The sequence below is a fragment of the Camelus ferus genome, chromosome 17, assembly GCF_009834535.1.
Source record: "Camelus ferus isolate YT-003-E chromosome 17, BCGSAC_Cfer_1.0, whole genome shotgun sequence".
Classification (NCBI taxonomy): domain Eukaryota; kingdom Metazoa; phylum Chordata; class Mammalia; order Artiodactyla; family Camelidae; genus Camelus; species Camelus ferus.
The window spans coordinates 10479330-10494872 of NC_045712.1; the positions used below are offsets into that span (position 1 = coordinate 10479330).

At 43.5% G+C, this 15543-nt stretch overlaps 1 protein-coding gene across 1 annotated transcript in view; it reads left to right on the top strand.

Annotated features, from left to right (window-relative positions):
* Positions 1 to 7085: 7085 nt before the first annotated feature.
* TAFA4 (TAFA chemokine like family member 4) overlaps positions 7086 to 15543 on the top strand; it is a 146219-nt gene continuing 137761 nt past the window's right edge. Inside the window, 1 exon segment of the mRNA XM_032458112.1 lies at positions 7086 to 7315. The gene's annotated coding sequence lies outside the window, so the exon portion shown is untranslated.

Sequence of the window (15543 nt, forward strand, 5' to 3'; positions counted from 1 at the left end):
CTCTCTTGGGCTCCCATTTTCAGATTCCCAGGGAAAAGTCTGATTGCGCCGTGCCATTTTCCCAGGCGGGCCACACAGATCAGAATTATTGGATAAATGGACAGTTCTTGGTTTAGAAGCTCAAACTAATCTAAATAGCTGTTGTCAAGTGAGGGCCCTGGGTAAGGCAGACTCCTGCCTGGGCATTAGTTTTGGTGGTCCAACACTCCTTCTTTTGGAGGAATTTATAACTGTGTGATTATGGTGGGACCACCAGCTCCTTTGCCCAGCCAACCTGGGCACGGGGGTGGGCTTGTGAAACAAGCTGAACCAGATTTCTTTAATTTGAAGCCAAAAAAGAATTCTTGTTGCATTTAGGGTCATTTGTCTGGCAAAAATAAGGCATGGAGCTGTTGAAGGACTTCCTCCCTGCCTTTTTGGAGAAGCCTCCTTTTGGTTAGAGAGAATGAGGCCAATCCATGCGAAAAACACAACAAAATAAACAAAAAACTCTAACCCCCGCCCCCCCCCCCAAAAAAAACAAAAAACAAAAACACAAAAAACCCCACAAAAGCCAAGAGATTGGGAAGGTGTACATTCATGCCCTCCCGTGAGTACCAGTATCCAATTACACTTCCAGAGCATCTTAGCTATGTAAACAGACAGTTACCCCTTTTGGCCTATGTCAGTTTGTGTTGAGTTTCTGTTACTTGCAATCAAGGGTTCTGGCTAGCATGCTTCCTCAGAAGGGGATATTTGGCAGGCAGGCAAATTTCTAGTCCTGCACTTTCTTGAAATCCATGGGATTTGAGGTCTACTGATAGATTTGGCTTCCCTGATGGGTAAGTCCCTGATCAAGGGTATTCCAAATGTCAGATGTCCAAGTGAAGCCTTTTAAATCCCACTTTAACATTCATGACCTTTTACTAAATAGTGTTCTTTCAGGGTAGTGGCAAAAAACTCAAGTCCAAAAATAAAAGTCAACTGGCATGTGGTTTTTGTTGCATGTATTAAAATAGGGCAGATGAAAAAAAAAAGTGGGAATCAAATCCAATACTCATTTTTTTCTGCTTTGCCCAAAACTTTGCGCTAGGAGTCTGGGAGAATGAACAGAACTGGAAGTGTGATTACTTTTTCCACTGTTAGTTTGCTACAGTATCAATTTGCATGATACAAACTCAGCACTCTCAGAACCCCAGCACCAAAGATACTGGACTGTCCTCCACTCTTCACCACCATCCTTCTCTAGATTGAGTTTTTTCGGAGGAAGCTGAGTTGGTGAACGGGGAAGGAAGAGATCGTTAGCATATGTCCTCACTCAGTGTGATGTGGGGTGGCTGCCTCTAAGAGTTGCAGAGTTAGGAGGGGAGGAGAACATTAATAATGGAACCAGGCTGAACCCGTGGTGGGATATAAAGGAGACTATAAAACCTGTATTTCCTCAGAAGATCATTCTCATCAGCCTGTCACCTGTCAAGCATTCCTGCCAATAATCACTTCTGTCTTCACAAATGTCACTTCTCTTGCTGATTTTGTTGGGCCTACTTTCCCAATTTTGCCATGTGCCTAAATTAGTGTTATAATATTTTTCTTCAACTGGAATCGCCTTTTAAGTTAATGCTAAGTAGCAAGTTCTACAAAACCACCGATTTGACATTATCACCTAACTTTTTTTCCTAGTATACATTGAAATAAGTTACAACTATTAGAATAATTCTTCTATGTTTTAGCTAAAATCATTTTGCAAACCATCTCTGGGATGCAAACCACATTTGGGGTAAAAACTGGATTAATACATTGTCTCTTAAGTTACTGCACATATATGTTACAAATATGGGAGGGATCACAGTTACAAGCTTTATACCTGGATGTCATTAGAAGACTTCATAAGGTCACTTGTTAGAGTTTAGGTGAGAATCAGTGAATTTTGATGGAGCAGATGAGTTAGAGAAACAAAAATTTCTTGCTTATTATCTTTCTTTCCTGCTAGGCTGACAGCCCTGTGAGGAGTGGGTCTGTCTATCTTGTTCAACAACGTATCTGTGTGGGTAGCAGAGTAGGTCACATAGTAGGTCCTCAATAAATACATGTTGAAGGAAGAAAGTATGAACTGAATAAAGGAGTCTATCAGGTCATCATGGTATTTTTTGTTAAGTTTTTTGAGGTCAGATTATGAATGTCTTTTACAACTGCATCTCCAGTGCCTAGTACTATGTCGAGCACACACACAAATTTTTAAAAGGCTTCTGTTTACATGAAAGTATATCTAGTCTATGTCTGGTAAGCTGTGATACAAATTGAACCACATCTCACAGTTTAAGCTTTAAAAATTTTCCACTTTAGGTTGATTTAGAAGAATTTCCATTAGTTTTGAAGTTTTGAAAAATTGTGGGTTAAATACACATAAAGTAAAATTTACTGTGAACCATTTTTAAGGGCGTAGAGTTCAGTGACATTAAGGACATTTGCATTGCTATGCAGCCATCACCACCATCCTTCTCCCAGCTTTTCATTTTGCAAAACTGAAACTCTGTACCCATTTAATACTAACTCTCCACCTCCCCCCGCCCAAGCTGCCATCCCTCCTCCCCATTCTACTTTCTGTTGATACAAATTTGGCTACTCTTGTTACCTCATATAAAATACAGTGTTTGTCTTTTGGGGCTGGCTTATTTCACTTAGCATAATGTCCTCAAGTTTCATCCTTGTAGCATGTATAAGAATTTCCTTCCTTTTAAAGGCTGCATAATACTATATAGTATGTCTATACCACATTTGGTTTATCCATTCATGGACACTTGGATTGCGTCTACCTTTTGGCTGTGGTCGTAATGCTGCTATGAATATGGATGTATAAGTATGTCTTTTGACAAACAAAAATTTTATATGATTTAAAGAACCAACACAAGAATGAATTAATGATGACAGCAGCAGTCTTATGCATAGCTGGAGGTAGTGTGACCTCCTGTTGGGAGATGTTGGGTGGAAGGGATGGGAGGAAGAAAGGGGAACAAAAGGAGCATTGTTTCTTTGATGATTCTACCTGAGGCTGGTCCTACTTGGAAACTAGCTCACATTTCTACCTGCTCCCACTTGCTTGTGTGAGCTCTGAAAATGCCCCACTGTGGTTTCATAAATCCTTCTTATGCTAATTTGCCCTGAAGTGCTGTGCTTTTCCAGAGCATAAATTATTGAAGCAGTTTGTGGTCAGCAAAGGGAAGGATAGAGAAACCCACCTGAGACTCCCAAAGTGAGCGGCCAGCCACCTTGTCTCAGTTCCAGAAGTTTAAAGTAAGCCTGACCAAGCCATCCCAGACAGGAAGTCATTCAACTGCGAAAATGGCTGCCCACTTCCTAAGCTAGGTGAAGGGAAGCCGGGATCCAAGGAGAGAGACCTCACATCTTTTTACCACTCCAAGTTCCCAGGCTTTCTCGCTGCCCAGGATGGCGAGGAAGCCATGAGAATAGAAAGCAATTCACAAAGACCAGATGAAGCCATTTTCAGATGTTCACTCTCGGGCAGGAGAATCTATTAGTATTTTCCTGCAAAGAGGACCAGAGCTGGCCTCACGCATTACGCACATCATTTGGTCTGGCAGGGGGCACGAGGTTCCCTATGAGTTGAGTGAAGGGAGGGACCTCCTTTGTGATGGGGAGCTGTTGGGCGTGTGAGCTACAGATGTATGTCAAAGTAGGCTGAGCTCTAAGAAGCTTGACTCACATTTCCTCAGAGGATACAGAAAAGCAGACAGGCTAAAAACAAAAAGTATATTTGTCATTTCATTTATCAAAGTTCTTGCAGTTCCTGGTTTGAAGCAAGAGAAAGCAAAGCAAATATCTGGCTAGAAAAGTGAACTTGAAAGCTAGAGATGCTGGGGTAAATTAAAAAAAAAAGAAAGAAAGAAAAGGAAAGAAAACACTGCTTTGAAAATTTCAAAGACAAATGCAAAGGAATATACAAATGCCTTTGCTTTCTGCTCAGCCACCCTAGCATAAGCCTCACCGTTTTTAAAGAGACCAGCTCGAGACCCAAGTCTGCTGTTTAATAGTGATTTCAGCCCTGGGCCTATTACTTCACCCTTTTTGAGCCCCAGTTTTCTCATCTGTGAAATGGATGTTACAAATAAGAGAATTTACCTTGGAGGGTTCTGGGGATAACAGCCCCTGGTAAGCACTCGGCGGAGTGAACCACACTTAAGGCCCCAATTAACGTTCACTGTTACTCTACTAGTCTCCTAAGTAAAAATTAGCTTCAGAGCAGGTGAGCAGAGGAAAAATTTTAAAACTGAAGCTTCACTTGACAATAAGAGAATTTTAGAAACAGGCCTAGAGGAGTCGGAATGTGTCTTCGTAGGCTCAGTCAGTCATCAGCATATTGATTCAGCACCAGGGCATGCTTGGTTGTGTTCTGGCTGTGATACAAATGTGGAAAATAACCACAATGCCCAAGTCACAAGATGTCACTACCTATAAAGACAGAGGCACTTCGAGGGATGTTTTGTGAGCGTGTGTGCGGGCAGAACCCTGCTGGCATGACTTTGACTGGTTCTTACATAAGAAGATTAATCCTTTGACCCCATTTTAATGAAGAAGACGTTGACTGACTTTGTGCAACCTCAAAGGATGCAAAATGGGTGGCAAAGAGAGAAAGGGTGTTATGGAAGGAATGGCAGGGAGGCTTTCTCACAAGGGCGATTGTTATCTTTGCCCGGAACAATTTTTCTAGATCTTTGCTTGGGTGGCCTTTTGTCATGGAGGTCATGGCTCAAATGTCACCCCCTCCCAGGGACCTTTCCTGGGCAGCCAGTCGAAATTAATCCCATCTCTCTATTCTTTAAATTGCCTAGCCTTATTTCTTTTAAGCACTCATGCTGCTCTGGATTGACCTTGTTTATGTATTTGTTGATTTGTTTATTGTCCAGCTCTCTCCATAATGATGTACACTGTCAGGACAGCAGGTACCACATCTGCCTTGTCACCATATCCCAGAGGATGGCATATAGCATTGCCCCGATCTCTGTCTTCATCTTCACATGATGTTTTCCTTCTGTTTGTGTCTGTCTCCAAATTTCCCCTTTTTATAAGGACACTAGTCACATTGGTTTAGGGCCCACCCTAATAACCTCATTGTAAATTGATGACCTCTGTAAATACCGTATCTCTAAATAAGATCACACTTTCAAGGTACTGGGGGTCAGAATGTTAATATATGAATTTTGGGGATACAAACCCCTACAATCCTGAACATCCAGAATGGGAAAATATAATAGTAGTTTGAGCCACTCAAAGTTGCTTACATTTTTTTCCCCACAAGGACACGAAAACTTCAGTCCAGAGAAACCTGGACGTTTGGAAAACAGTAGGGCTTAAGTAAACACACCTACTGATGCCAGAAGCCTGCTTGACACACAGTGCCCAATCAATAAATATTTGGTGACTGAATGGATACAGAGTTCTTCTAAAGGACTTGCACCCTCAGCTCTTCCAAGTCTTTGTTCAAATGTTGCCTTCTCAGTGAAGACAACTACCTTTAAAAAAGTCACGACCTCCCGGAGCTGGTTACCCTTCCTGCACTTTATTTCTCCCTGTGACACACCTTCTACCATACTCTATACTTCACTTACGAATCAAGGTCATTGTCTGTCTCCCCCCAGTAGCAGGTACGCTCTATGGGAGCAGGGATTTTTACTGTTAGGTTTACTTCTGTTCCTTCTGTATATATCAGCACCTGTGACAGTGCCTGACACAGAGTATGCTGTCTGTTTCATCAAGTGAATGAATGAATGCTGTCAGGAGCTGTGGCATCTCCTGGCATGTAGTTTCAGCTTTTCTTTGGATCTGCCTTGCCCTTCATAGAATCTCAGCGCCGAGGGACTCCTCAAACATCAGGTCCCTGTCTCAGAGGCTTGAATTCCCTCTTAGACTGATAACTTGGTAATATGACTGTCTTTGGCTGCAGAGCCCCAACTTGGAGAAGAAAAGAGCAAAGAATTGAAAAGATTAAATGATACACCAAGTAATATGGCATGACGTAGGTGTGCGTAGGACAAAGGCATGGGGAACAGACGGAGAGTCCTGCAGTAGTTCAAGCATAGCCTCAGAGCCGGGCAAATATATTTTGGGTACAACCGGGGCAAGATGTCAATGCAGAGGAAAAGGACCACAAGGTGATAAGGGAAGCCAATGACTGTGAGCAGCAGAAGCATATAGGGCAATGCTTCTCAAACGTTATGCAGATACTAACCACCTGGGGTTCTTGTTAAAATGAACATTCTGATTCCGGGTGAGGTCTGAAAAATCTTCATTCTTAACAAGATCTCAGAGGATGCCTCTTCTGGATTACACTTTGAATATCAAAGAACATGGATTCTGCAATCATACTTCCAGGGTTCAAATTACACACAGTTACCGCTGATTAACTATGTGGTCTTCAGTAAGTTACTTAACGTCTCTGTTCTTCAGTTTTCTTGTCCAGAAAATGGAGATCAGATGAGGATTCTCTGTAACATGAATACTATTTAAGTGTCTCAGATTATTAGTGTTACTTCACTTGGGCAAGGGAGAAGGAACAGGATTTGGTTTGGGGTGCTAGTCGAAGTCTTAGCTATAGTTTCATAATTTTTATAATAGGAAAATATTCAGGTAATAACTGTGCAGATTTCCCTCCTTTTCCTTGCTAGCAAGTTACATAAGAAACCGGATTAGTTATGCACGAGCTACGCTTAGGGAGACAGTCTAAGGAAGCCTGTTTGCAAACTGTTTTGGGTCCTCGTATGGAGCCACCACGCGTGGGGATTGTTTTCATTTGGGAGCCGAACCCCAAATTCCTCTTCCTGACGCAGAGCTCAAGGAGGCTCTCAGCTATTCAGAAAGACCTTTCCCCAACACCTGCTGAGCGGTGGCCACAGAGAGGCGCTCGGGAGAGGCACCGGGAGTCCAGCGGCGGTGGGAGAGCGGGGACCAACGAAGCAAGGGTGCGGGGCGGGGGGAGAGGGCGGGCCCACGTGGACCACCGGGGGGGGGGCGCGGGGGGGCGGGGCCGGCGGCCCTCCTGGCCAATCAGCGCGTCCCGCGGCGGCCCTGCCCCTCCCCGTGAGCGCGCCAGTCCTGCTCTGCTCCACACTGCTCGCTGCGCGCCGCCCTGGACGGGGCGCGCGAACCCCGTGAGCGGCTGCCGTCAGACTCCAGGAGTGGAGTCGACGCCGCTGCTTCCGCAGACGTTGGTTCTCCCGCCGCAGTTTCGGGCTTGTCTTCGGAGAGAGTTAGGAGCTTTCTTTCACAGCGAGCCTGCGGAGGTGAAGGGCCTCTTTCGGGGCGTCAGCGGGAAGGCGGCACGGTGAGTGTCCTCTGGCCTGCGTGCGGGGATCGGTGCCGCGTCCTGGACGCGCAGGTCCGACTTAGCTGCCGGCTTCAGTCGAGTAAGGAGGGTTGAAAGGGAAAGGAGGGGGCAGGAAGAAAGGGTTGGGGTGGCTTTGGACCCTCTCAGTTTCTGTCTCGCGGGCCGCAGATGGCTCTCGGGCTGATACCGGCTCAGCTCTGGGCATTCCCGCTCATCCTGGCGCTCTGGCTTGCGGGGTGACTTCCTCTGCGGTAGTTGCGGTGCACCCCGAAGTTGAAAGCGGCGCTGCGAAGTGGGGGTGTGGGAGGAGGGACAGTGGCCATTTCCAGCTTCGGGGTTCCGTGTCTGCCATTCGGATATTCTGGTGGTGCTCCGCGGACGCGGAAGAAGCCACTTGATGGGTTGGTATGAGGAAGGGGAGGGCGAATTCGCGGTGCGCTCTTTTTTTTTTGGAGAAGCCAACCCTGGGGCTTAATCCCTTCGGTCTGAGCCGAGATACTTACAGGAGCCTGCAGGAGGGAGCAGGTTAGCCTACACCTGAACCCGTGCTTGCATAGAGCTTTTGCTGGAAGGACGCGGCGTTCGCCGGGCGCATCTCTCAGCTGCCAGCGCAAAGCTTCCCTCGCCAGTGGGGAACTGGAGCGGGTCTGGAAGTTCCGTCTCTTCCCGCATTAGGTACTTCGGACTCGTCCACCAAACCTGCGCGTTTACATTTCTTCCTCTCTTTTTCAGTTTCATCCCCCTTTGCCTCCTTTGCCCTGTCAGTCCGCTCCTGGAAGGAAGGGCATCTTTAACCCTAAGCCTTGAGCTCATTCTCAGGGAGAATGGGAAGTGGAAAGCCTGGTATCCTGCACCTAGGAGGGCAGTGCAAGCCAGACACCGTGCCACTGGTGCGTTTTCCTCCTGAATCAGTATCGTTTAACGTTTGGGGGCTCCACAGACCCCTCTGAGAGCCTTAGCCAAGCTATGGATCAACTCCTCAGCAAGACGTATATGTACAAGTTCATGGTTACTCGCTGAAACCTACCCATGTTTAAGGCCCCCCACCCCTCTTAGCGAAGCATCTGTATCCCTGTACTCTTTTCCCCTTTAACTTTTCAACGGCCGTCCCTTCAAAATGGGCTAGGTTGATGTGATGTGACAGGCGATCCTGGTGTGTGGAAATGGACATGTTCGAAGCCTTGGTCTGGTTTTTTCTATAATATCCGTGGTCTAGGGATTGCCCACAACAACCGGGAGGTCCCACTTGCAGACCGAGACACCCAAACTTGTTCAGGTTGCTGGCTTAGTTTTCTGATCATGCTGGCCCCCTCGAGACCACTTGCTAAGGGGCAGTGAGGTGGGGGCAATTTGTCTGTGTGTCTGAGCCCCGTTCAGGCAAGGCTTAGATTAAAAAAAATAATAATAAGGCTAAAATAATTTAAGAACCTTCATTTCACAGTGTAATCTGTGTTTTCCACTCAGTCATTTGAGAGCAGGTATGTGACTTGAAGAATTCTTAAACAGCTCACTGTGGGTTTTACAGCGAGTCGTATGTCTGCTAAGTTTGTAGTCATAAATTAGTGTGTGAGCCCAACACTTCCTTTGGATTGGAAATAAAGATCTTAATAAGGCGGTGTGAGAGCAGTTTTCAGAGTCATTATGACTAATGATGACTTATGTCCTCCCAAACTGACCGTGTGAGTTGGCCTAGCTCATTTGTGCAAAAAGCTTTCTTTATCTGTGTGGACATTTCTTGATCAATATTCTCATAGCCAAAAGCTGGATTTCAAGGTTTCCTTCCTCATTGTTCTGCTTTGGATAACTTTGCTCTCTTCTCTCTGTATTATCTTAACTGCCCTTTGACACTTTAAAGTTTCTTATAAGGGTTTAAGTCACGATTTGACCTGGCCAGCTTCCCGTTAGAAGACAAGAAAGTTACTCTTCCCAGAAAAGTAGTGGCTGCCAGTTCACTTATTTTTGAATGACGATTTTTTTTTTACTTCTCCCCCAAACACACTCACACAAACCCTACAAATCTCTCTACTTGATTACTGAATATTTTTCATTGGAGGCAACCTTTCCATGTTTCTAGTAGTAGAATGTTCTAGGTCACTTGAATTTCAATATTCATTTTTGGCTCTCTTCAGAGATGTGTATTGTTTGATGACCTAGTTCCTTTTAGTCACATGCACACACAAAAAGATCCTTTGCTTTGTCCCCCTACCTCCTTTTCTGTGGCACATAGCCTTTTTTCTAAGAGTGGCTTTTATCTACACAGCTCATTTATTGGTACACTTAATATAATACTTTGTTATGTAAATGATGTGTTGGTGCATATGATATTAAAACTGCATTTGCTGGAGATTAACCCGTGGGAGTGACATCATCACCAGCCAATCCTCTATCTGATTTGAACACGCATTGACAAAAGTCACATTATCATATCCAGCAAGGGTTTCTATATTGCCTGTGATGAATCAGAAAACGACGGAAGTCCTTTGGCTCTTCCTAACTCTCAATTAGCTGCCCAGTTGGAGAGTTTTGGGGATTTCTATACTAAGAGGCTTAGCTTAATAATAAAATTCTCAGATTGCAGTTTCATAGATTGCTTTATAATTTGCATAAGTACATTTCCCCTCTTATGCTTTTTTCCTGTTTGGGAGTTTTTCACCCTGTGCTGTAGCTCTATTTCTTTACAGATATGGAGAGACACCATAGTAAAGGGACTAGCCTTTTGATTTTTTTGTTTGTTTGTTTTTGGTCCTCAAGATAGATGGAGCATCTAGGTGATGGACTTATTTGCTTGCATGCATGTGTGCATTTCATCAGGTGTTGGATCCAAATCTGCTAGGATTAACTATGTAACTACAGGTCCTGAAACCAATCATAAATGATTGGGAGATCATATAGTATACTTTATCCTAATTTGTTAAGAAGATTCAGGATTGAGGGTAGGGGACAGGCAGTAGGAAGATGTCCACAAAGGGATTGGTGAAATGATCTTGGCTACCTTAATGACTTCATAATTATTGGCTTTGAAAACATTATTAGAAAAAGCTCCCATCCTTCCAAGGCAGCCCTTACTTAGAGACATAGGCTTGAGTGGGCACTTGGAGTTGGGTTTTATAATAATAGCCCAGTCAGTTTGTGAACGCTGACAACCCAGCTCTGTCAAGGTAGAGTGATCGTTGGCTTCCCATCTATTTAATATCTGTTGAAAAATATCTGTGGCCATTCAAGTTAAATTCATGTTCCTCCATAGTCAATTAAGAGGGCTTTTTTTTTTTTTTTGAACCTAAGTTTAGTTGTGCAATGTGGTTTAAGGACAGATTCAAAGACTCTTAGAATTTTAAATCAGGAAGGTACCTCAGAGTTCAGCTTTCCAGAAGATCAAGTTTAGGAGGTGTGATGACTTGCATCCACTATGGTAAAAAAGCACTGGGCTTAGAATTCCTGGGCCCTTACTCCTAGCCCGGCGCCCTTTCCAGTAAAGACCTTCAGGGAATGGCTCTTGTGATGTGCGAGGACTCCCATCTCAGCTGTCTCCGAAGAGGGGAACTACATCCACTCCTTCCATCGTCAAGGCTCAGTTAGTTGGAACATTACGCTGGTTGAACCTGGCTCAAGGACTTGATAACTGGGTGCACCGGTAGCTTCTGTGACTTCCTGGTAGCTGTCACAGCATCTGCCATTATAAGAGAGACATTTAACTGGAAGGTGGTGGTGGATGAGAACTGGTTAGGGTGACTCAGCCTGGACCAAATAGAGCACCTGGAAAGATAGAGATGTTAAAATGGTGCTGAGGCATGATTTAAGGTCTGAGAACTCAGAATATTAATTTATTGCAATCTCTTCGTTCATACTTTGTGTTTTCTAGTTGCTACAAAATCAAATCAATAATTTGGAATAAAACTCCATTTTTCTGGCATGGTTATAAGTAATGACAACAGTGTCCTACCTTTGTTGAACACTTAGTATGTACCAGGTATAGGGTTAACAAATGGCTTTCTCCAAATGGAGGAACTACTGAGTTTCAAAGAGTCATGAATTTAAAACTGCATTGAGGCTGTTTTGTCATTCTTTTTAATCCAGAAGATGTCAGGATCTTGCAGGAGCAAGTCATTAGCATGAGCACAAATAATTTTAATTCAGAGATACGATAGTGTCAGATATTAGGGAGTTCTTGTTAATAAAGTGGCAAATAAAACAAAGATGCTGTATTTAGAAAGATAGTAGAGACATGGATAATTTGTCTCCTTTTATGAGATTGTTCGTAGTATTGCTAGTGCAGAAGAGTAAAATATCCCTTTTAGAAAGATGTGAAGATGTCTTTGTGTTTCCTGTAAAGAGAAAACACTAGGATTCTTTCTAAATAAAAATATGACATTGCAGAAAAATAATCTGTGCCGGTTTTGTTAGTGCTGTTAAGTTCATTCCAAACTAGAAAGCAGCTGAACATTTCTGCAGCATTTCAACTGTCTTAACTGAAAGTGGAATTGTCAAAAGCTTGAGCTACTATTATTACAAGTTTTTTAACGACCACTGTGTCTGCTTGAATTGTCTTAGGTTTTACATCTATGCCATGTGTGCTAAAGTTTTCTCTGAAAATTCTTGGTTTTATGTCTTTATTTTATTCATTTTCATATCATCCTGTGCTTAGTGAATCATTAAAATATTGATGTGTCCTTGCTATAACAAAGGTACTTCCTTGTGAATCATTGGCCTAAAATCTCAGACTTTAGGTACAGTTCCTAAATAATCAAAGATTTCCAGCCAGGAAGAAACTTTTGAGACCATCTAGAGCAGCGGTTCTCAATAGGGGGCAGTTTTGTTCCCCAGGGGACATTTGGCCACGTCTGGAATCATTTTTGCTGGGTCTGGAGCCATTAGATGGGTCTTTAGTGAACAGAGGCCAGGAAAGCTACTTCGCATCCTATAATGCACAGCTGCTGCAACCAAGAACTCTCTCGCCCAAAATGTCAGCAGTGTTGAGGTTGAGAAACCCTTCTCTCGTGCAACTTTTTGGGTCCAGAGTCCTGAAAGGACTTATTCAGTGTCCCCAGGTCCTCATTTCTGGCAGGGGACCCAGGTCACTAAATGCATCAGCTAGGATTCTTTTAATCACTCTAGCCTGCTGTTTTGCAGAGTTCTTTCTCTCTCTCTTTTTCCTTTTAATAAATTTATGAAGATAATACCTTTTTGGGGTAGCATATTTAAATAGTATAGACGTGTACAGAAAGGAAAGAAAAATGAACCCAATTCTGCCACTGAGATGATTCCTCTTCATATTTCAGAAATGTATTTCCAACTCCCTCCCTCTGCTTTTATCCACATGCAGACATTTTAGACAAAATTGTTTTAGGTAAATGGGTTCATACATCATATAATCTGTGTCTTGTCTTATTTCCTCAGCAAAGGGCTAGTGGAGGGCCTTTGGTGAACTCACAGCTGGGGCAGGAGGTGGACATCCATGGGGTCAGGTGAACCTCCCAGAGTGTGGAGACCACCTCTGCAGTGACCATGGTTTGTGCATTCATTTTAGACTCAGATCCACTCTGAAGCCGTTCTAGGAAAGACGCTGAATCAGCAAAAAGACCTACATGTCATTCTTTTTCACGGCTGTATGTTATTCTATTTAAAAATTCACCTTAATGCATCCCTCTTTGCCAAAGACAGCAAGTTTCATAAAATCAGGATGAAAATAAGTCCTTGAGTTCTACCTTTTTTTAAAAAAATTGGTGTACAGTTTAAGATTTTAAATAGCTTGAAAGCCAAAAATATTTTATATGAAGAAGTGTTTCGTTGAGGCAGTCCCAAGAAAGTATTACTGGGGTGAATTTTCTGCATGTATCAGTGGGGGCAGCAAATCACTGGGGCCCCGCGAGCTTGCCATCTCCGATACTATTTAAATCACTTGACAGCTCTTCCAGAAGCAGCCAGATTGTAATGTAAACATCTGTTACCTTTTCTCTGCTTTCAGAACTGGTTATGCAACCCGGCTTGACATCAGAGACACACAGCTTTCTTCATCTATATTTTTGGATTAATTCCTTCACGCACAAGCACATACACACACATCTACCGACACAAATCAAAAGAGCCATAAAATTGGTTACCATGGGCCCAGTCTTCCCAGGATACAACTCCCAACCTCTGTGTGCTCTGTCCTGTTCTTTGCAGACCGTCAGGTCAGCTCAGGAGCACGGAGTTCCATTAGGCAGACCGGGGGATGGCTGTGAGTCTCCCTTGGTACCAGTCTCATTCTCCGTGTGTGCTGAACTTCCACCCACCTCAGAGTCTAGGGGCTGATGGGCAGCTGAGGAGATTTGGGGAACTAAGTGGTTAACATTTAAACATCCCCAAAAGGCCACATAGGGGTAGGAGTGAGCGGAGGTGGGCAAGGAGACATTTAAATGGACTTGGACATTAGACAGCAAATGTCTCTTTCACTAGAATTTTCTGTTGGTATTTGCCATTTTTACTTTAGCGAATGTTTAAGTACTTGCTTTGTTGACCTTTCAAAAAAATTAAAATAGCAAGAATAGCTATTATCTGTTGAATAAGGATGTTGCTGGCTACTGCACTAAACATCTACAAAAATTGTGGTAAAATACAAATAACATAAAATTTACCTACTTAAGCATTTTTAAGTATACAGTTCGGTGGGATTCAGTCCATTCACATTGCCATGCAACCATCACCGCCATCCATCCACAGAACTCTTTTCGTCTCGGAAAACTGAAACTTTGTCCCCGTTAAACAAGAAGTCACCATTCCCCTCACTCCAGCCCCTGGGAATTCCCGTTCTGCTTTCTGTCTCTGCAAATTTCACTGCTCTGGAATCATCCAGTATTTGTCCTTTTATGACTGACTCATTTCAGTTAGTGAGATGTCTTCAGGGTTCATCCATGTTGCAGCGTCTGCCAGAATTTCCTTCCTTTTTACATTTGGATAATATTCCATTGTACACATAGACCACATTTGATTTATCCCTTCCTCCATCCATGGACACTTGGGTAGCTTCCACCTCTTGGCTATTGCGAATAATGGTGCTGGGCACATGGGTGGAGAAATATCTGTTTGAGGCTCTGCTTCCAATTATATTGGGTAAATACTCAACTGGGATGCCTAGGTCATATGGTAATTCTGTTTTTAATTTCTTGAGGACCCACCATACTGTTTTCCATAGAGGCTGTATCATTTTACCACACTGAGCATTCTTAGGCACTGTCTCATTTAATCCTCCCCCAAACCTTGCAAGGTAGCTACAGTCGTCATTTCCATTCTGTGCATGAGAAAAGTAAGGCACGTTGGCATGAAGCCACGCAGGTAGCTTGTGAAAGGGCCATGATTTGAACCCGTGCTGTAAAGCCGGACCTCTTACTAGAGCTTCCTTTCGTTCATGTCAGGAAAGACTGAGTGAACTCCTTCTGTGTGTGGCCCACATATGGTGGGAGGTAAGAGATAAGTAATCAACGTGTTTATTCCAAGACAAGTTCTGAATGTCCTCATTCTGCCACGCTGAGGAGTTTGAGATGTGGGTCAAACACTCATTGAGAAATTGGTTTCATGTCAAAATAATACGAGGCCAAAAAATATACAGTGTGGTCATTTTGGCTGTTAATATTAGTGTGCCTCAAGTCCTCTGGAGATTAATAACCATGAAGCCCCTGTTTTTTAAAAATGCCATGCCAATTTTGTTTGTCATTAGAGCTGGCGGTGCAGATGGTGGCGGGTTAAGACAGTACAAGGAAATAATCGTGACCAAGATAAGCCTTAGGAAGAGCTGAGCGATGACTGTGTTTTTACTTTACGGAGACAGTGAACAGATGACATGGGCTTTTTGCCCCCTCCCAAAACACAGCTTAATGGAGGTGTTGCAAAAGGAAGCATGTTTAGTCCACTTTAGAGAATTAATAATTGATCATTTTTGTGGTTCCAGAGTCCTTTAAAGCACCCCCTGTTTATTCATTATTGTGATTTCACAGTGGAAGCAGCTCTGTTTGAGGTGATGAGCCGAAGCAAGATGTGAAGACATTTAAATATACTCGAGATTAACGTCTCATAAATAGGTATCTGACGGGATGTTCTAATTTGATTCTAAAGGCCTAGAAATAAGCCTTTATCTAGGTGGGAGGTGGGGGCATCCTCCTGGGATCCTGAGTCAGATGTCTGTAGTTCATTTGCAGGGCTTTTGTGTTGTGCAAAAGGAAAATGGCCATGTGTGGAGCACTGAGCCCCAT